General features: G+C 33.2%; 1 protein-coding gene across 2 annotated transcripts in view; it reads right to left on the bottom strand.

The window, feature by feature from the left end:
* LOC118196922 (neurexin 1-like) overlaps positions 1-22525 on the bottom strand; it is an 894564-nt gene that overhangs the window by 593534 nt on the left and 278505 nt on the right. The window contains exon 1 of one of the 2 annotated variants that reach the window (XM_085827475.1): positions 6779-6903. The exons of the other annotated variant lie outside the window; for it this stretch is intronic. The gene's annotated coding sequence lies outside the window, so the exon portion shown is untranslated. Of the gene's footprint in view, positions 1-6778; positions 6904-22525 lie in introns of those variants that run through there. 2 annotated transcript variants of the gene reach the window in all.

Below are 22525 nucleotides of genomic sequence, written 5' to 3'. Positions count from 1 at the left end.
TATCTACAAATCATCGCATGACGATAACATCGCAGACCTTCTTTTTTCAGGTTTTAATAATTGAAATGGATATTCCCATAATGATTTCTGAGCGCAAGATGTAAAGAAGGATAATTTTTACTTTCACATTTTTTAAATAACTAATAAATTTTTGCTGAAAACGTAAGAAGGAAACTTAAGCATAGATAATTAAATGCAACTTATAGCTTATACTTTTCATGAAAAATTACCAGTAAAAGCATTACAAAAATTATTTATTCATGGCCTTTGTTAGTTAACTATGTCTGTTTAAAATTCCATTAAGGGCTATAAGTTGCATTAATTTTTTTATGCTTAAGTTTCCTTCTTATTTTCTCAGCAAAAATTTATTAGTTAATAAAAAAATATGAAAGTAAAAATCATCCTTCTTTACATCTTGCGCTCACAAATCATTATGGGAATATCCATTTACAGTTATTAAAGAATGTCTGCGAAAAGCATGTCTGAAAAAAGCATATCTGCAATGTTATCGTCATGTGACGATTTGTAGATACTTTATTTTTTACCACGATATTTTCGACGACGATGTTTTTAAACTGCGAAGTTTTTGAACCGCTTTATTTTCGACGACGATGTTTTGTACCGCGATGTTTCAGAACTGCGATGTTTTCTCCCACGATGTTTTCTCCCAGAATGTTTTGTAGCACGAAGTTTTTGCCTTGCGTTATTTTCTCCGCGACGTTTTCGTCCGCGATGTTTTCGGCTGTAACCATTTGCCATAATCAAATGTACCATACTATCAGCTATCATAATGGCATAGATGTGAGATGGGTTTGAACCCTTGACCATTTGTGGGCTGCCCCATGTGTAACGAGTCAGGTTTCCTTAAAACGTCATCCACAAAGGACATCCTTCTTCTTAGATACTGCTTTGCCATACTTAAAATAAATCAGACCAAATTATCTGGGCGAAAGGGCTGGCTATATCGGAGTTTTCGCAGTTTTTCCCATTTGATATAGGAATATGAACTAGTTTCCTTTGAAAATCCTACACGAAGCTATCTCTTCCTTTAAGTTGAATGCCCTCGTGCGCCTTTGACATAATCATGTAAGACAATCCTCATTTTCTGTTCTGTCGTGTCATAATAATCAGTTCAATGAATCCAATTCTCTACAGTTAAGAAGATAACTTTGAATTCCACTCAGGAAGTATATGACCGCTCCCTGCTGCCCGTTTGCTCAGCGTATGACGGAGTCATGAGCATGAAAAAAGAATTTGCATTTTTGACCAATTATTTTTGGGGGTACCAATAATGATGCTACTGTTTTGCCCACTTACAGGGGTTGGACAAAAATATGGAAACACCTTTAAAAAAACATGTTTCTTTGCTTAATATGGTGTAGGAAACCCGTTGGCATCCAAAACAGCTTGCAGTCTTCTCGGAATGGATAAATACAGTTCCTGTATGTTTGCCAAGGGAATATTATACCATTCTTCCTGCAAAACGGTGGCAAGTTCAGATAACGATGTTGGCGGTGGATAATGAGAACGCAGTTTCCGTTCCAATGTAGACCACAAAGGTTCGATAATATTCAGGTCTGGTGACTGTGCTGGCCAGGGGAGATGGGACAACTCATCCTCGTGCTCAGAAAACCAGTCCTGGACAATGTGAGTTGTGTGAACAGGGGCTTTGTCGTCTTGGAAGACACCATCACCATCGGGGAACAGAGTTTGTACCATCGGATGATCTCGATCGGCCAAAATGTTCACATAAGTCTTGGCAGTCATGTGCCCTGACACAGTTATCATGGGGCTAGCAGAGAACCACAATATGGCTGCCCAAACCATAACAGAACCCCCGCCATGTTTCACTCTTGGCAACAAGCAGTCTGTATTACAGGCTTGAAATGGCGTTCTCCAGACGTAAACTCGGCCAGAAGGGGGAAACAATGTGAAAGAAGACTCGTCAGACCATATTACTCGCTTCCACTGCTCTATAGTCCAAGGCTTTATGACTTAAACACCACCTTTTCCTGTTACGGGCATTAGCATCACTGATGAGTGGCTTCTCAATTCCAGCACGGCCAGCAATTCCCTGTTTATGAAGCTCCCTTCTAATTGTTTTGGTACTCACAGGGTTTGGTAACACAACATTCATTTCAGCAGTCACTTTTGCAGCTGTGGTCTTCTTATTTTTCGTCACAATTGCCCTTAATGATCGTCTGTCACGATCACTCAGGACACACTTTCGTCCGCGCTGTGATTTAGCAGATGATGTTTTTCCGCTTTTCAAATATGCGGAATAAATCTTCGATACAGTACCTCTTGAAACACTAAACACCTCGGCTACCTTGCTTACGGAAGCACCTACCATACGTGCTCCAACAATTTGCCCACGTTCGAAGTCTGTTAACTCTGACATAATGCAGTGACAACCTCACATAACAGTACTCCGACAACAACTGAACTGTTTAGCACATTTACGAAGTTGTATAGGTGGCGTCAGTAGTCAAAAACGCCAGCGCCACCTACATATTTCATTAAAATCAATCTTTCTTTTCAAACATGCATTTCACAAGGTGTTTCCATATTTTAGTCCATTCACTGTATATACCCCAGTTTTTATTAATAACAATCCCAGGAATATTTTGCGAGTGCTTTGCATCACTTTCCATTTACAATTTGAAATTTGATCTGAAAATAATCTACATTTACATTATTTTCAGAGCTGTTGATTTTACAGGTCCCCAGTTCTAGACTTACACAACTGTCATAATCCACCCCCCCCCCCGCTTTTTAGGCATTTAAACTCATGCTCAGTGCTATGGTAACCACCTCCAACTCGCATGCTGATCAGAAATTGATTCCAGTTTGTTTTATACTTAAACAAGCAATTAATTTTATGATGATCTTATTGTTTCTTGGCTGTATACATTCACAAATTAATAAAAATGTTAAATTCTTGTTTCCCCTTATATGTCATTGACGATACCCTGAAAACATTTTGACATTATCATTTCTCCAAAACGTATAAGAGTTGTAACAGCTTAAATAAAAATCTCTTACCGATATGCAAAAACCAGTGTTTAATTTAAGTAATAGTTTTACACGTTTACATCTAAAGGAAAATATACTATTTGAAATTTTGATGGCCATTAAATATCAAGAAAAAATTCAATGTAATATATTCACAATATTCAATGTAATATTCACAATAATATCAACATAATGAATAATGTTGATAGATAATACTGCGCATAATAATCTACATTTATTAATTTCGATTCCAAAGTTCGATTATTAATTCTCAATTTCAAAAGTGAATTTATGCATTCTCAACTTAGAACGCAAATTTAGTACCTATTTACAGTATATATTTGACCCATTTTTAGGCTTTTGGTAAACTCGGTATCATAAAACTAGCACAGAGATATCAAACGTAATAAAAGTTTAAGATGATGGACGTAATTTTGATGCAAGTATGAGGAATAATTTCCAATTTTCTGCACTCCCACTTTATTAAAATACAAAAATAATTAAATAAAAAAAGTATAATAAATAAAATCTGAAAGATTTCAGATTTTACATTACGCCCAAGGGGTCGTTTTTCTAACGTTTTGTTTTTTACTTTTATTTATTAAATATCATGTTCTTCGCACTTAAACCATCAAATTCAGTTCAACGGCAATATCGCAAAATGTTTTTAATATGAGCATACCTTTAGAATTTGCGATACACAGTCTCGTTCGCTGGAGATAATTTTTTTTTTTTTTCGTACAGTGTCGCCACTGCTCGCTTTTAAATCGTTGTGTAAATTCGTTAAAATTTTACAAAATATGAAATATATAATAAAATTCCAAATTTGGGCTTGCAGATGCCCATATTCGGGTGCAAACGTACGTTATTCAAAATTGGATGGCTCTAGGTACCGTTGTTTTATCACAATGCGAGAAACATACGTACATTTATGCAGATTCTTCAGTATTTAATTTCTTTAAGTATAATGCAGGGCTCTAATATTAGGTGGCAACAATTTCAAAAGTGAGCCGACACTTATCGTAAACCAACGCAAAATGCCAAAACGAAATTAATAGTCCTTCTGGGGACATTTCCTCTTTGGACTAATAATCAATGACATTTCCCATTTGGAATTTCATACATAATAAAACTGAAATGCACAATATCAAAGATTGACGAAAAAGAATTTGTGGTGATGTTGTAGAGTCATTAGGATTTTTTTAGGGGCAGAAAAGATGAAAAAGAGCAAACGCCTTCGCCGGGAATCGAACCACGGACCTCTGGAATACCGGCCCAGCGTGCAGAACCACTACACCTCGAAGGACGCTAGGAAAGTGGGAGAAATACCTTATATACTTCCCTTTTTAAAGGGCGACCCTTTTAAAATTTTTTTGGAAGCAGGAATAAAGAAAAATATGCAACCGCCTTCGCCGGGAATCGAACCACGTACCTCTGGAATACCGGCCGAGCGTGCAGAACCACTACACCACGAAGGACGCTAGGAAAGTGGGAGAAATACCTTATATACTCCCCTTTTTAAAGGGCGACCCTTTTTTAATTTTTTTGGAAGCAGAAATAATGAAAAATATGCAACCGCCTTCGCCGGGAATCGAACCACGTACCTCTGGAATACCGCCCAGCTTGCTACCGTTACACCACGAAGACACGCTAGGAAAGTGAGAGAAATACTTTATAATGTTACAAAGATTTTAATTAGTTTTTTTTTTTTTTCATTTAGACTATTTGAGACCAACATATGTGATATAAACTAAAACTACTTATTTTCTAAAATTAATAAATTAAAGTTTAATTTTTTTATTTAATTTCTTTCTTATTTGACTTATTATTATTGTTATACTATTGACTTACTATGCTATTGTATTGATTTACTATACTTTGTTTATTTAATTTATTTCTTATTTTGACATGTTACTTCTTATTTGATAAAAATACATATCATGAAGCTGACATCATTTACCTCCGAAACATTAACTGATTATTAATTTGCAAATAAATTTATATAGAAAGTTTAAGGCTTAAATTTCAGTAAAGGATTGTCTAAATATCATATATATATAGGTATATATGTAACATATATCTGTTTAACATAAAAATCTTTAAAACAGTGCGTATACAAACATGTACCATATGAGAAAAATGTACCATATACAATTATGAATGTTTTATTTTTCAAGACCTATAGATTCAGATGTATTAAATCTTTCCGTTGCCAATTTACAGATACAAATTTCTGCAGAATGCTGTCTTTCAGTGCAACGTCTTTCTCTTCTAAGAAAATTAATAGTTTCAGTGTCACTATTAATTGTTGGCCATGGAACGTGTATCATTAGTCATCCAAACGAGATATATGAAATAATAATTTTATCAGTAGCTGACAGTATTTCTTATCGTAACAGCATGTAATTTTTTTGTAAAATGCCAGACTTCTCATGCCTTTCTAAATGAAGTTTGTAAAATTAATAAGAAAAGCGTTTTTAGTCCAAAGAGGCAATTTATACAGAAGGGGTATTGATTAATTTCGTTTGGCATTTTGCGTCGATTCACTATCAATGTCGGTTCACTTTTTAAATTGTTGCCACCGCATATTAGAGCCCTAAATTATATTTAAAGAAATTAAATAACGAAGAATCTGCATCAATGTATGTATATTTCTCGCACTGTGAAAAAACGACGATATCTCTAGAGCCATCAAATTTTGAATAAGGTACGTGTATATCCGAATAGGGGTCCTAATTTGAAATTTGCTTTATTATCTATTTCATATTTTGTAAAGCATTTATGAGTTTTTGATTAAGAAACTCGAGGATTTCAAAGCTAGCAATGGCAACACTACTACGAAAAAAAAATTATATCCAACGCGCGAGAATGTATATCGGAAATTCAGATTTTTATTTTTTTATATTATTATGTATATATTAAAATTAAATACTATAACTAGAAAGTGACAAAAAATTAGACGAACTTGGTCATTGATTTGAGAGAGAGAGTGGAAAAATAGCTTAATAGTTGTCTGAAACGTGTTTGGTTAACATATAATGATATACTAGATAGATTTGTAAATTGGGGTTAAAAAAGTACAAAGATATAAATATACAATTATATGACTGTATCATTACTTATTCTATACTTCAAACTCAGCAAGTATGAAATTAGGTTATTAAAAATTTTATAACTTTTATTTTTGTAATTTTAATGCGACTTGCTATCTGATCGTTATTTCTTCTAATTCTAGAATTATTTCAATTAGCAGAACCTGTAACATAAATTTATACGTTTGGTAAATTTTAATTGTATTTTCCAACCCTTTTGCCTCAGATTTACATCACTGTACCACAAAATTTAATTATGTTCTACTTAAATTATGATTGTCCCGGCGAAAATTTTACAAAGCTATTATTATTTTATAGTTTTTTTTTTTTTTTTTTTTTTTTTTTTCCAAATGTTAAAACGTGAGTTATAGAGTATCAGTTAAATTTTCACTAACTCATAATTGGTACATTGTACAAAGTATTCGCACATATTATGCCAATTACAAGCAGATTCCTGCTGGATGTACGATAGGAATCTTCATATCAACACACCTAACCGTCAATATTTTGCTCGGTGAAAATCGAATTCCAAGTGTTAATACAAATACACAATGCCTTCAGTTCATCAACGAACAGTATTTCAACATTTTCTAAACTATAAGCTTCCTCAAAGATTCCCTTTCGCAAATGGAAATCATCTCTTTTTCATTTTAGAAGCTCTTTGGACTTACCTGAGTCTGAATAGAGATAAAATAGAGGAAAAATCCTGAGAAGGCGTGAAATTTTGGCACTGGCACCTATTTGCTGTCACAGGCTTTCCCTGTGGTATCCAATACACGGTCTTACTTGCAACAAAACGTCGGATCCGGCATACCAACCCACTGAGAGGTTGCCAGGTTATTGGCGAAACTAGGTTTGGGAAAGCCGCCAAAATCGGAGCCAAGTTGGCACTGAGACTTGTTTTCTCTCGTCGAGAAATCAAGGACCATAAATAATAACCAATTTCAACGTGAAAAGGAGTAACACTGTTCAATGAACGCACATTATGGTCAACTCTTAAGAGAAAACCGTATAAAATTCCTTTCAGTTATTAAAAAGAAAAAAGCGTTCCCCTTTTTGTTGTTATAAGACAATATTGCAATACAATTTAAGCATAAATTTTAGTATTTCTTATTTTTAAGCGAATATTATACGGTTTTCATCCATATGAAAATCACGTCCGTGGTAATATGGTTATCTTTAGATTTTTTTTCCGATAACTTGATTTCTAAGACTTTTTATTTTTTATAGGGAGGTAGTTTTAAACAAAACCATATTTTTTTAATTCCTTAAAGTTAGTAGAAGTCTGTTTTTTAAATCGCTATTTTAAAGTTGTTTAAAAAATTTAACATGAAACTTCAAAGGTTTGAAAATGACGAGTCAGAATTCTCGAGTTACCAACTGAATTGCAGAGTCATTAGGTTTGAAGCAGTTGACGTGAAATATGTGCAATGCCTTTGCCGGAATTAGAACACCTTGGATCTCTCGAATACGTTTCTGGGATACTTCCAATAAAATCTCTTCTGCAATATCTGATAAATAAAACCTCCTCTAAGATATCTTCATCAAATAATATTTTGTTATCTTTTAGAGTGTAAGCGAAACATAGTATAAGATGGGATTTATTGAAGTATTAATTGAATGATTAATAATTATGCAAATGAATATGTTTCACAACACAAAATTTTCATTATTAATTAGCATATAAAAAAAATTCTTACGATAAAGTGCTCATTCGAGTCTAATATTCTAGTGATTATTCACAAAGCTACGGTATGCCTGGTTTAACACGGACATAAATTTATCTTAATTTTTTCTGTGGGTTTGCATATCACGCGAATCGTCTGAATAAGCTTTTATTTTTCATTTTTTTATACATTTAAAGTCCAGTTTAAGAATAAATCCATACTTCTCTCTGCTGATATTTGAAGTATTTCATTATACATTATTAACATCTTATACTATGTGATGTTTCCCAACGTATTGCACGAGCCAGTGACCGAGTAGATAAGGCCATTGAATACTGGTAATTTTTACCGGAACCAGTTGGCTATATAGAATTTTCATAATTTTTGTTTTAGGTATATAACATGAAATATGAGCCTCCATGAAAGCACCCTTCTTTAAGGTAAGTGAGTCTCGCCTGCTTTACTTGGAGAGACATTAAGTTATTTCGAAGCAGGAGATGTGAAAAATTGAGCAAACCCCTCGCCGGGACTCGAACCTCGGACCTCTCGAATACGCGCCAAATATACACTGAACATTATACCACAAAGGCATGCTAAGAAGGCGGGAAAAATACCTTATATGCTGTAATCATCAATGAATCTTTGCATTATCTTTTGATTAAGGTGAATGTTCAGTGCCTACGTCCTCCGTCACTTATCACTTACTTTTATCATTAGCATTTTATAATACTTAAATAAATTAAATGATGAATAACCTACATGAAAGTATGTATGTTTCTCGCTCTGTGAAAAACAACGATACCTAAAGCCATCCAGTTTTGGCTAAAGTAGTCCTCCACCCGAATATGGGCACCTAAAAGCCCGAATTTTGGAATTAGGAATTTGTTTTATTGTCTACTTCATATTTTGCAAAACTTTAACGAATTTTTAGTTAACAAACTGAACGGTTTCAAAGCGAGCAATGGGAACACCGTACTGGAAAAAAAAAAAAAAAAAAAAAAAAAAAAAAAAAATTATCTCCAGTGCGGTGAGACTGAATATCGGAAAATCTAAAGATATGCTGTTTTTAAATAGTTCTAGCACAAAGAGACATTAGCACAAAAGCTCTAGAAACGTGTATGTGTGTGTAAATGAGAGAAACGGCTCTTTGGGCGTAATATAAAATTTGAATGTTTTCAGATTGGTTTTTAGAAATATATTTTTATTCATGTCAATATGTCTGATCATGTAATATTTCATACCAGCTCTTTTTATATAATATCCTAGGCACTCTTTCCTTTAATTTAAACAATATTTTATCCCATCTTTTCTCTTCCAAAATGGTAAAACTTCTTCAAAATGATAAAAATGGGCTACAGCCCTTATATCTGTTTTACACAAACTAAGATGAGTATTATATTATACATTTTTCTGTCGTGATCAGGTATATAATTTTCAGATATGCTGTGCGGTAAATCCAAGTTCTGAAATAAGCTGAATATAAAGTCAGATCTTTGCTTGAACAAAAGCTTAAGTATCCAACACCGACAGATGATATTTAATCCTATTGTTAGCATCACTTATTGTTTCTTTCTTCTGTTCGTTTCTTTCTATTTACGTTTTCTTCTTTTGCTGTTCCTTTTTCTTCTTCCTTTTCATTTTCCTTTTTTATTTTGCTCTATAAAACTTTGGTGTAGTTTATATTGTTACAGACATGCATGCATATTTTCTCTCTTCTTTCTACATGCTTTCGTGGTGTAACTGTAAGCACACTTGACGCATATTCCAGAGGTCCAGGTTTGAGTCCCGGCGAGAGCATTGCACACTATTCACGTCTCCTGCTTGAAAAAAATCTAATGGCTCAAGAAGTGGCACACAATCTAAAAGGTATAGGACGTCACCAACAGGATTTGGCGATTGGATCTCATCATCCTCAGTCGCCCTTCAAAAGGAGGAGAATAAGGGTATTTTCTGCCTCTCCAGTATGCCTGAGTGGTGTAACGGTAGCACACCCGACTCGTATTCGAAAGGTCCAGATTCGAGTCCCGTGAGGGTTCATTTTTCACGTGTCCAGCTTCCAAAAAACTAATACCTAAACAAACTTTCAATTCATTAGTTTAAGCGGTTTATCGCTTACCTTCTTTGTGCAAATGGAAGCACGTCTTGCTAGGAATTTGGAACTCCAGTTGTCAGGACTTGTGTTTCTCTTGATTTGCTTTGGAAACACGGAATGCCTTGAAATAGAACAGGGAGCTTACACAAGCTATGTTCAAGATTTGTGTATAACAGACGGCACAAGCAGGAAGGGTATACGAAACTCTTTATTTTCAATACTTTACAGGCACTTCCGAACTTCGGAATACAGAGACCAACCACTTGTGGTCTGAACGTAAGAATATAAAATTACTAACTAAAAGCTAACTTTGAATTAGTTTACAAATGCCTAGCACTAAGCCTGGCCTTTTTTTAAAAAAGGTGCGTATGTAGTACGCCGAGTTGCTGAAACTACAATATGTTTGCAAATATTAAGAGGGCTAAACCTCTGGCCTTTAAGGCAACCAGCAACCGAGTGAAAACTCGTAAAACTGCAGTGGCAAGCGGCTTGCTTCCTAAAACTTCTTCTCTCTGTCCCACTTGGCAAAAAGCCATAACTTAAGTACTTGGGCGTTAGCAACACAATTTGCATCAACAAGTTAAAGCATTTAATTCTGGCCGGAAGTAGAAAATAAGAAGTGATAGTACAGTTTTAAAATAAAATAAACGTTAGTAAAACTTAGGATCCTTACACAGTGTTCAAGTCCCGCTGAGAGCGCAGCTAAGTTTTCATGTTTATTTCACTGTTATAAACCGAATGAGTCCACACAACTAATTTCCTCCGTCAGAACTGTAGAATTCTTCCAGAAGTTTCCTCGTGAGGTTCACTCATTCTAAGTACCCGTCTCAGATGAGCGGGTACTCCTAAAACGGACAAATAGATGTATGAAAGTTAATAGCTTAATGTAGATTGGAAACTTTTCGTGGCAACATGGATTCAAAACTCGAAAAATAGATATGAAAAAACATCAAACTTCATTTTGTTTTTTAGAAGGCATTTGTAAGCCTTTTGTTTCCAAGGGATAATTTCGTTAGGCGGCTTTATAAAGTAGCAGCACCTTCTGATGATGTTCGCAATGATGGTGATTGAATGAGCCAGTGATTTCTTTAAAAAATCTTCTGTCTGATGTTTCTCTTTCGAGGCCAGTAATTTCGCATACTTATGCTTTCAAATATTTATTAGCCCAAAGGAGCTTTATCACAGAAGGACAATTCATTTCGCTTTGGCATATTTTGCGTCGATTCACTGCGAAATATCACTTTTGCAAACTGTTGCCACCGAATATTACCGCCCTGTATTATATTTAAATAAATTAAATAATGAAGAATCTCCAGGAATGTATGTATGTTTCTCGCATTGGGATAATACAACGGTACCTAGAGCCATCCAGATTTGAATAACGTAACCTTTCATAGAATATAGCTATGTGGAAGACCTAATTTGAACTTGAAATTTGTTTTATTATCGATTTCAGATTTTGTAACACTTCAACGAATTTTTAATTAACAAACTCAAGGATTTCAAAGCGAGCCATGGCAACACTGTACGGAAAAATAAAAACATTTTTATCTCAAAGCACGTGAGATTGTGTATCGGAAATTCTAAAGATATGTTGATTTTAAAATTATTTTGCGATCATACTCTTTAATTGAATTTTATGGTTTAAGTGCGAAGAAATATTTAATTAAAAACGGCAGCACACAAATTGGTAAAAACACGCCTCTTTGTGTGTAATATATAATCTGAAAAACTTTCAGATTTTTTTATTATATATATAATATAATTCATATATATAATAATATATATATATATGTGATGTACCAGCTTTTGTCCAGAATAAAAGATCGGTGAAGAATCATAAACGTAGTCGTAGCTTCAATTATCAGACGATAAATTTAAAAAACAGGATCCATTTATTATTATTCAGGAGAAATAGCAGTTACAAAATCAGATATCCGGAATAAACAAAAAGAATTACTAATAACTTTTTGTATGAAGTTTACTGCATCGTGACATTGAAGAAAAGCCCCCGATATTCTTTTGCGAGTCCTTTTATAGCCTCTGGAAAGGCGGAGCTTCCGAGAAATGACGTCAGCCTCGTCAGCCAATCCAGTTCGCTTTACATATTTCCAGAACATTCTATAACTGTACGTGTAGAAAAGGCGGGAAAAACAACTTGACTACGGGGCTGTGGATTTAATTCCACGTACTTTCAAATAAGAGAACGTCGCCATTAAAAATGAAAAGAACATACAGTTAGAATTTTAAATGTATTCTTGACTATGGAACTTTATTATTACATATATATATATTATATATATTATATATATATTATATATATTATATATATATTATATATATTATATATATAATATAATATAATATAAGGGATATATATATAATATAAGGGATATAATATAATTTTCTGATCAGTTAGAGATTTTTTTTCTTTTTAAGTGTACAAGTAAATAGTTAAAGATAATCATATTTAAAATAGTACTGCTTTAACATTTTTGGTTTTTGCTTAAAATGACAAAAATTGGCAATTATGGACTTCACATTTCATCGGTGATAATTTTCAAACATTTAACTTTTTGATGATAAAGCTCAAACAAGAAATCGTTCGGATTGCAGACATCAATTTAAAAATAAACTATTAAAAAAATTATCTGCCACTTCATTAAACTACCTTTTTGGGAAGGATAATCTGAATCTGAATTGAAGCCAAAGTCACGTCTTTATAACAGAGCGTAGTTTAAGGACATCCTTGATGAAAGATATGGACCGATCGTGCACCTGGACAAGTAAACCTTCTCTCCTTTGATACGGTTTTCCGGAAACTCATATATTTTCTAAAAGCTTATGTCAAAAGTAGAAAAACTGTGAAATCTTAGGGGCAGAGGGACAAGCGTTTAGCAGCTAGAGGACCCAGTAAAATGTCAGAAACATGACACGAAACGTCGCTGAAATGTTCGTTTCACATATTTATATGAACGCATAATATGGTAAAAAGATGGAGATCTCAATATAAAGAAACAAAATCTGATGTGTACACCACGTGACTTTCTTGCGCATTTTTCTTGCATTTTATTTAAACTTATTGGATTCAATTAAATCTACTTTGTCGATAGCGCATAAACCACAAGAGAATAAATGTACTCTTTAAAATTCCCTGTATTTGTTTACCATAGCGACACTTTGGCCTAAATTCACTTTATAACTCAGAATGCACAAAATTTATATCATTTGAAGAATTATCTAATCATTGCCACATGTTCTATTCAATTATTATAATAAATCTAGAACGATGTATAAAAGAAATTAAACAAACAAAAGAAACAGTTTTTTACAGACATTACACATTAAATTTTTACAGTATTTCTCATTCAATTATTTCAGTTCACACATCGCGACAAGCCAAACATACATAAAAACTCAAAATATCTATATTAAAAATTGCGAAGTAATTTTTCAACACTTATTTCCTCGAAAAAATTCTGGAAAGGATTAAGCATGATTTAATTCTCAGTAAAAAATGAAGGCGTTATCTTTGTTGTTGCGAAGCTTAGTCTCTCTAAACTGGCAACAAAGCTACTATTCTGCTGTTTCAAACGTAAATAAACATATCCGCCATTTTATATAAAAATTAGGCTTAACCGCATTTAAACAGCTTTTAAATTTTTGATAATACTACAAACATTGCTTGCAGATTTCCTAAAGGCATAAAAACCTTAAGCGGAAGATAAGAACAACATAATTCAACTATTTTTAAAGCAAAATATGCACAATTTATAAACATTTAAGAGTAGAGAGAGAAACTGAGATCACTGAGCCGGGTAACAGAGTGGATATATATATATATAAATATATTTATATACGTTTGGTGCGGCCGATTGCAACCAAAATACGAGGTGCACATCTACATGTTATAGCAGTCCTATATACGAAATTTCAACGTTCTCAGGCTACTCGTTTTTGAGTTGGGCGAAATACATACGTACGTACGTACAGACACCACGAAAAATTCTCTTCATAATTCATTTTAAAGCAGTTTTATAACTTTCTGGAAGAAATGTGTCTTTTATTGTGTTCTTACGTACAAATGTCATGCAAAACAATCGTTAAATTGCATTCGATGACGGTCAAAATCGATAGTTTTGTTGAAATATGCTGCCTGAAGCTTTTCGCGATTACAATACTTCTTTTTTACTTCGTACAAGGAACTAAAAATGAAACTCGTTGAAAAGAAACAATATACGTTGGGATGTTGAAAATGTGACTTGCTATCGACTTCAAACAAAATCTGTTACAAGAGACAATCAATGTGCAATTCATCAAATAAACATTGAGACGGGCAGAAAGACAGTTAATATTTTCACATTTTTACAAAAGTGATAGCCTTACATTTTGCACAGTCGTCATTTGAAATGAATCGAAGCAGTAATCCATATTGAAGAGGAATTATTTACGCAACTGATACATCAATCACGTGATGAAAAACCTTTTACTAGAATGGCAAACAATAGCCATTATAGGCGTTGGCCGTTGCCGGAGACCGGTAGCGGTGATCACTTTATTATAGAAGCACCTTATAACGGATCAGCCGTCTTTCCCTTCTGTGAAGAAGCAGATTATTTATATCCGTATGCCTTCTCCGGGTTTCAAACCCAGGCCGCTAGTACAGCAGACAGAGTCACTACCACTTCACTGGTAGGCTGGCATGATAAAAAACTAAAAATCACTTATAAAACTCCATAATCAGCCGAAAAGTTCTAGTAGAGGAATAGTTTTAAGATTTCATTTTGTAATTATACCCATCATCATTCATTGAAAAATAGACTGTTAATTTAATTTTTCATTTCGCATTATCCGTAAAACTAAAGTGGTAAACCAAAGTGTGGAAATCTATTCTAATACAAATTGTTATCAATGGAGTTATCTGCCAATAAGTTTGCTTAAGAAAATTTACTTACTAAGTGTGCTTTACAAAACGTTTTCTGTCTTTTTATTATTAACATGTTGTGTGTTTACTTTATTTATAAATTATCCCGTTTTAGGCGTTTAAGCCACAAAATATTTGATTCAGCAGCCAAATCACAAAATATTTAAAAAAAGCATAGTTTTAGAATTTCCGATACGCATATTATATTACGTAATTAATCAACTATTGTTGATCGAAGTTGTTAGAATTCACTGACGTATGCAGGTTCTATTTATATAACTGATTTAAAAAACAAGAACAAAATTCACTTACCTGCTCTGATGCATTGTTGAATCTGACGTGATGTTTCAGCTGGCAATCTTCTTTACAAAAAAAACATAATGCTATTTCTTGACATCACAGTTTATTTACATAAAACATTAAAAAGGAAAAAAATAATATTTAAATACATTTTCTTATACAGCTTTTCTTTTTCTCTCATGGCGGCTCACCAGCGGCCGAGCGGTAAAATCGTTGAACACTGGTAGTTCGGTCTGATGTTCGAATCCCGCGAACGGGCTGGCTGCATGGGCGTTTTCGTGATTTTTTCCATGTGTAACGTGTATACGAGCCAGTTTCCCTTAGAAAGTTCTCCACGAAGGCATCCCTCCCCTTAAGCAGATAACCCTAGTGTGCTTTGCCGTATTCACGATACACCAAAACACACCAATTTTCTCTCATGGCTGTACGAATCAATTCATCTGTCCATCACACGGATTCGAAAACTCGTTACAAATAAATAAATAAATAAATAAACAAGGTTTTAATTTCTCTCACAAGTGGAACGCCTGGCGCCCTCTAGTGAAGAAAAGACACTTTAGATGAACGTTTAACAAAAGTCTCGCGCGTTGGAGATAAAAATGTGCGTTTTTCTGTACAGTGTTGCCACTGATCGCTTTGAAATCCTTGAGTTTGTTAATCAAAAATACGCTAAAGTTTTACAAAATATGAAATCGATCATAAAACAAATTCTATATTTCAAGTTTGGGCATCCATATGTCCATATTCGCAGAAGGATTACGTTATTCAAAGTTGGATGGCTCTAGGTACCGTTGTTTTGTTACAATGCGAGAAACATATAAACGTTTATGCAGATTCTTTATTATTTAATTCCTTTAATATTTACTTCCTTGATGTAAAATTTAACCAACTGCGAAAAATGTCCTGCCATAAGCTAAAGATAACACCAGTTATTACTTGTATTTAGTTCGAAGTGATTGTCTGATGACAGCACAAAACATGGTTTTTAATAGGAATAGAATTCAAAAATCAGATCTTTATATACCAGTTGCTTCAAACACCGGAAGGCAATCCCTATGTAATTTTTCTTTGTTAATATCTCCTAGGTTTGTGTTTAGTTTCAAATTTGTGGTGCTATTCAGTTCTGTAATGTTCTTGTTACTGTTAATTAAATGAATTATTATATTCTTCTGTGTGATATTTATTAACACATAGACAAACTTGATTATAACGTGGCAGGCTACCGAGACATTTCCTTGTTTTCAGAGAATGTCAATATTTCAGGAATTAGTTAAATTTAATTGCTAGTACTTTTACGATTAGCTAAACTAGTACATACAAAGCAAATAGTAAAATATTGCAGAGAAACTTTATGATCATATAAACAGAAGTTGTTTATATAAATAACATATACAGATTTTAGAACGATTTTGATAAAGAATTTTTAAAAAAAGCAAATGTTTTGGAATAAAAATTTCTGGCAACAGCTTATTATTTAAATAAAATATATCGTCTGCCACTTATAAATTTATTCTTCCTTCAGAATGTCCCATGTAAACAAGCTGTGGATTGAAGGATATGTTTTGCACTTTCTGAAGAGAACTGTGTTGTAATTTTAGTGCCAAAAAGCAACAAAGCGTCCATCATTACTTCTACACGGCGAGAAGACTCCAACAGAATACCCGAAAAAGGTACGTTCTGTTTCTAACGTTTTTAAAGTTAAATCTTTCGCAACATTGGAAAATTCGCCGACGCAGGAATAATTGCGAAGTCTCTAAATACATCTATAGCAACACTAAATGAAATAAAAATAATGTAATCAATAAAATAATGAAAAATAATCTGAAAGCCTTTCAGACTTTACATTACGCCCAAAGGGGCGTTTTTTTAACATTTTGTAAAATTTGTTACCTTTATTTATTAAATATCATGTTCTTCGCATTTAAACATAAGATTCAATTCAACTGCAATATCACAAAATACGAGTATTTAACAGAGCATATCTTTCTAATTTCCGATACACAATCTTGCGCGTTGGAGATAAAAAAGTTTTTTTTTCCATACAGTGTTGCCATTTCTCGCTTTGAAATCGTTGAGTTTCTTACTCGAAAATTTTTTAATGCCTGACAAAGTATGAAATAGGTAATAAAACAAAATCTAAATTCCAATTTAGGCCTTCCAGATGCCCCTATTCGCTGGAGGATTACGATATTCGAAATTGGATGGCTCTAGGTACCGTTGTTTTATCACAATGCGAGAAACATACATACATTTATGTAGATTCTTCATTATTTAATTTCTTTAAATATAATATAGGGCTGTAATAATTGGTGGCAACAGTCTGAAAAGTGAATCAACGCAGAGAGTGAATCGACGCAAAATGCGAAAGCTTAATTAATAGCCCTTCTGGGCTGAAGCCCTAATAATATATCAAGATTTATAACTTAGAAAAGCTAAACAACATAATATTGACCAGGTTTAAACGAGGCATAGGACTCAATACTGAACAATTTGTAGAACTCTGCATGAAAACTATTTATCGGGAGATAAATGAAATTATATTATCATCCTTGGTGAAGCATGGATTTGCATAAATGACTGCAACAGAAATAAAGGTCTATTTACCGTCGAAAGCGAATAAGAAAAATTCAGCATGGGTTTTTCTGATTGTCTCAGGATTTTTATTAAAATGGGAAATCAAGAATAAAAAGAAAATTTACATCCCATATTTATAAAACAAATTTCATTTTTTTCTATCCTAATGACTTTCAAAGAGTGAAACTTTATCAAAACAAAACAAGTCATACTTCGAAAAGTCCTAATTTATTATTCCCTGAAAAATTAAGATTGACGTAGCATTGCTTATAGAACTTTTCAATATAGCCTTGCAAACCTTCCTGACGCTTCACCTATAAAGTATCGTGCCTATAAAGTATGTATAGAGTATCTTGAAAAGGTTTCTTTCTAAACGCAAACCCACCACTATAGATACAGTCTAGAAAGTAGTAGAAGAGAAATGGAAATTTATATCTCTGAAAATTTTGCGAAAGCCCTTCTATCATTAAAACCACGACGCAGAGGTAGGTTCCAGAAAAAAAAAATTATTAGATAGGACATTTAAAAAATGCTCTTATATTATGGATATTAATTAAACCGCCCCGAAATCGTTCTAAACTTGTGCAAACACTTTTCCTATCTCCTAATTTTTGCATTAATATTTTTATATCTGAAAATACATACGAACACTTTCCTTCCTTTTAATTTCAGCATCAACCACCACTTGAGCGCAATTTATTTGCTCTTTCTTAAAATAAGAGAAAATTAAAAACCAATATAATTTTTAGCCCAAAGGGGTAATTTTCCCAGAAGAGTTATTAATTTCGTTTTGGAATTTTGCGTTGATCCGCTATGAACGGCGAATCACTTTTTTAAATTGTTGTTACCAAATATTAGAACCCTGTATTATTGTATTTAACGAAATTAAATAATGAAGAATCTGCTTAAATGTATGGATTCTGCATAAGGGTATGGATTGAGCTTCTGGAGATATTAGGTTATTTTTAAGCTAGGTGATGTGAAAAATACGCATTGCTCTCACCGTAACTCAAACTTGGACCTATCGAATACGCGCTGAGTTTTACCACGAAGGCTTGCTAGAAGGAGAGGGAAAGTACATTACATACTCCTCCGTTTAATGGTCAACTGCGGATTAGGAGACCCAATCGTCAAATCCTGGTGGTGAAGAATCATCATAACACCACCTTTCTAGTTCGGGCGCCACTGTAGAGTCATTAGGTATTTTTGATTGCGAGTGACGTGAAGAATAAGCAGTGCCCTCGTCTGAACTCGTACTTGGGCCTTTCGAATACGTGCCTTCAAGGTTTAACGGCTAGCAAACTCCGCGCGTATTCAAGAGGATTGTGTTCAATCCTCGATGAAGGCATTTTTCATGTCCTCTGCTTTAAAATAACCTATTGATACTACATAGGCGCCCGATCAAAAGGGTGGAGGATGATAATTCTTCACGATCAGGGTTTGACGATTGGGTTCCCTAATCTCCAGCCATCCTTTAAAAGGAGGAGTATATATGGTATTTTGTCCCTGCTTTCTGCATGCCTTCGTGGTGCAAGAGTTAGCACACTCGGCGCGCATTCGAGGGAACCTGTTTCGGGCACCGGCAAGGGCATAGCTCATTTTTCATTTCTCTTGCCTCTCAAAAAGTCCTAATGAATATACAAGTTTGTATGAGCTTGTATGAGAAATTAGTGTTGTAGGTTCATATGAGTGGACTGTGGCTTTGTCCATTCTATGCTATTACGTCAGGCATGTGATTCATATAAGGTGGAAGAGTTTTCGTTGTTGATACACGCAGAAGTTTTAACTTATCAGCCGATAGCTGTAGACACTTCAGTATTGTGAAAATTCCGTTAAGGTTAAAAGTAAGTTAGTCATTACTAATTCAGAAGTCAAACAACAAAAATCAGCGTTATATTTTCAAATTTTCGCAGGACTAGTTTCGATGGTTTTACCGAACCACCATCGTCAGCTGCAAAAGCTCAAATGAACGAGATGGGCTATAATGATCAGATAAGATAAGAAAGCTTGGGCAGAAAATAAGCTAGTGGCACCATCTGTTGGTGAAACCAGAACTAAAGCATAATTTCTTTAAAGGCCGAAGGCAAAGATGGATTGGAATTAGGATCGTTAACTAGAACAGAAAGATTTTTTGAATGTGAAATGCCTCTAGAAAATTCAGTTCTCCAATGGAAGATGTTTTTTTAATAATTTTGGCAGCAGAAAAATTGAAAGTGTGATTTTGTTGTTTGACTTCTGAATTAGTATTTGTTCGGCCTGTTATTGTGTCTTAAGTTAGTGATTATTCAACATATTGAAATTGCCTTGAAATAAACACCAGTCTAAAATTTAATATCCAATTGTATTTAGTTTCAAATACGTTTGAATTGAGATTTATAGCAAATAGATGTATCTTGCAGGTGCCGAACCGTTTTATTTCACAGTGAAAATAAAAAAAAAAATAAAATAATAATAATAATAAAAAAACTGAAAGCATTCAGATTTTACGTTACCCTATATATAGGCATTTTTTCACGTTTCTTTATTAATTAAACATCATATTCTTCGCACTTAAAACATAAAATTCAACATAAAATAAATTAAATGAAAAACATAAAATAAATTAAATGAAAAACATAAAATAAATTAAATGAAAAACATAAAATAAATTAAATGAAACATAAAATAAAACATAAAATAAATTAAATGAAACATAAAATTCAAAAATATTAACATAAATTAAAACTTCAAAAAATTTAAATAAACATAAAAATTAAAAAAAAAACATAAAATTGTAATTTGCAATATCGCAAAATAATTTTAAAATTAGCATATTTTTAGAATTTCCGATACACAGTCTCGCGCGTTTTAAGATAAAAATGTTTTTTTTTTTTTTCGTACTGTGTTGCCATTGCTCGCTTTGAAATCCTTGAATTTGTTAATTAAGAATTCGTTTAAGTGTTATAAGATATGGTATCGATTATTCATATTTATGCTATTTGGAATTTTTGTAAAATTTCAAATTTGCGCTTCCAGATGACCTAATCGATTATGGTATTCAAAATTGGATAGCTCTAGATACTGCTGTTTTATAACAATGATATAAACATACGTTATAAACATTTATGCAGATTCTTCAATATTTAATTTCTTTAAATGTAACACAGGGCGATAATATTCGGTGGCAACAATTTGAAAAGTGAAACGGACATTTAAATTTTTGACGCAAAATGCCAAAACGAAATTAATAGTCCTTTGGTCTAAAACAAATCATGTTTTTTCCCTGTGTTTATCATGTTTTCTGGGTTGTGTATGTTTCGATAACGATTCAGTAATAAAAATGTTTATTTATTTATTACTAGCTCAAAAGTGAGGTTAGTCCAAAATTTGATATTAGTCTGAAAACTCGTTTTGCCTTGAATCGCTTTAAACTGCGTATCACGTTTCAAATTTTTGCCACCAAATATTATATTACCCTCTTTTATTATATCACCCTTTATTATATTACCCTCTCTTATATATTATTACCCTCTTTTATATTAAATAATGAGAATATAAATAATGAAAAATTAAATAAGGAGGAATCTGCATGAATTTATGCTTGTTTCTCGCATTTTAAAAAACGATTCCTAGAGACATACAATTTTGAATAACGTAGTCCTCCACCCGAACATTGACACTTGGAAACACCGAATTTTGAATTTCGAATTTGCTTTATTATCTGTTTCGTATTTTATAAACCTTTAACGCGTTTCTGATTAACAAATTATTTTTACTGAAACCATCTTAGTAAAAATAACGGAACATTAATAAGTCTAAACTGAGAAAAAAAAATGGCAAAAATTGATTGCCCACACTTAACGCTGCATCTGGTATTCTAAACATGCTATTCTGTTATGCTGCTGTTTAAATCTTTGTAATTTTGTTTTTCGATTGCATATGGCGTACGTGTGATGAAAATGATGCTGAATAATAAAGTCGAAAGACAAAAACACTTGTGGGTGAAGTAGGAAACTATCACATTATTATTTTGTTTTCCTAATTTTGTTAAAATGTTTGCAATTTTTGTTTAAAAATACTTTCGACTGCCTTTATATCGAGCTCACAGCCTGCATGAAATTTGAGTTTGAGGGCAATGTTCTGCGCCTTAAGAATATAAAAAGAACCAAATAGAATCTTCCCCTTTTCTGAGAATTCTAGTTAACCATTAGAAATTCTCTTTTTCCTACTTAATTATAGTCTTTCAAAACGCACGTGTACTTCTCGTAGCATCAGCAGAGCTAAGGAAATTTGCAAGTAATTAAAGAAGCTGCAAGTATAGCATAGAGTTTTTATACAAATTGCTAACGAAGAATACCATATCCGCTTTGTGAAAAGGCTGGAAAGGAATTAAACGAGCTGCTTTCAATCATTCTTACTCAGTCCAAAGCCATGGGCGAAATTCCCTGCTTCATTCAGATTTTCCTTTAAATGTGCTTTCATCACTGCCTATGAATTGCAACACTAACAGCTTATTTTCAGCAAAGTGGTAATTTCTCAATACGTGTGCTTCATTATGTTAATTATAATATAAAATTCTGTTACCAAAGGGTTCTCGTATTATGTAAAGTTCTTTAGAAACAAACTCCTCTCCATTAAACACAGACGTGACAAGAATTCCTTAGTTAAAGTGTAAGTTTTAGAATATTAAATTCAAAGATTTTTGCTAGAGTTAATACAATCATAAGTAAAGTGGTTTTGTTTGTTTTCTTCCATATTTGGTTTATATTTTACAAATTTGAAACATTTGTCGTTAATAGTAAAGGTTTAAAAGCTGAAGTCGCAGTTGCAATGTAGTATCTAATTTGGTCTTTTATTTGTTAGCCCAAAACGGACAGTAGTC

This window comes from Stegodyphus dumicola, chromosome 12 (genome assembly GCF_044657685.1).
Source record: "Stegodyphus dumicola isolate Sdum_Otavi_A_Nest chromosome 12, ASM4465768v1".
Lineage (NCBI taxonomy): Eukaryota > Metazoa > Arthropoda > Arachnida > Araneae > Eresidae > Stegodyphus > Stegodyphus dumicola.
Note: the sequence above shows the minus strand (reverse complement) of the source record. Positions and strands in the feature narration are given on the sequence as shown.